Raw genomic sequence first — 1,251 nt, 5'->3', positions numbered from 1 at the left:
AAAAAAAAAAAAAAAAAAAAAATAGTTGGGTGTGGTGGCACAAACCTGTAACCTCAGCTACTTGGGACACTGAGACTGGAGAATCGCTTGAACCCAGGCAGACGAGGTTGCAGTGAGCCAAGGTTATGCCATTGCTCTCCAACCTGGGCAACAAGAGCAAAACTCTGACCAAAAAAAAAAAAAAATTAAGCAGATACAAAAAGAACAAACTAAACTCGAAGAATATACAAAGAGGGAACATTAGATTATATCAAAAATTAAATATAAAGCCTAAAAAGATAACAAATACTGAATGCTAATAAAAAAGTTTTCATCCACACTGAACAAAATTTTTAAATAAAAGATATTTTTTATAAAATAGAAATTTAAAAGTAGCAAAACTTCAGATAGGTTTTTATGTCTTAACAGACTCTTTTAAACTAAATTGCAAAAGTATTTAAAACTTGGATGAAAGGGCTATTTAAAATAAAAGTATAAATTACCAATATCGACATTGGAAGAAAAAAGAATCACCCCCAAAAAATGTCAATATTCTTTAAATAAATTTTAAAATGAGTCGGGCACAGTGGCTCACACCTGCAGTCCTAGCACTTTGGGAGGCTGAGATGGGAGGAATGCTTGAGCTCAGGAGTTCAAGACAAACCCAGGCAACATAGTGAGACCCCGTATCTACAAAATAAATAAATAATAATAATTTATAAATTGTATGAACACAATTGAAAACAAATGCCATGCTTAGAGAAAAGCCCAGAGTAAAATAATACATGTTGACTGATTTTACCTTGACGGTGAAACTATGGTTTTCTTCCAGTTTAAGTCTTTCTATTTGATTGTGTCCTTCAATAGGAAATACAGGAGGACAAGTAAGTTTCACAGAAAGGTTTCAAGTTCAGTTTTGAAATATGAAGTATGAATCCTGCTGGGATATTTAAAAAGATATGCCTTCAGTATTTGGACTTACATACATTAACATAGCTAGTGAAACACATTTCAAAGGCACCAGGATATACTAAGCAGCAAAGCTGAAAATATGACTGAGATCACCTAGCTAGAGTCTGGTGAAGAAGAGATTCAGACCAAGGACAGAATACTAAAGATTATTACATTATGGTAAAATCAAAACTCTAAGTGGACTGTGAGGCAAATCCAGCAAGGATATTAATTATTAAGATATTTATAATATTAAGATACCCCTAATACCATAAAAACCCTAGAAGAAAACCTAGGTAATACCATTCAGGACATAGGCAT

This window comes from Mandrillus leucophaeus, unplaced genomic scaffold (genome assembly GCF_000951045.1).
Source record: "Mandrillus leucophaeus isolate KB7577 unplaced genomic scaffold, Mleu.le_1.0 Scaffold1043, whole genome shotgun sequence".
Classification (NCBI taxonomy): Eukaryota; Metazoa; Chordata; class Mammalia; order Primates; family Cercopithecidae; genus Mandrillus; species Mandrillus leucophaeus.
This window is presented reverse-complemented; position numbering follows the sequence as displayed.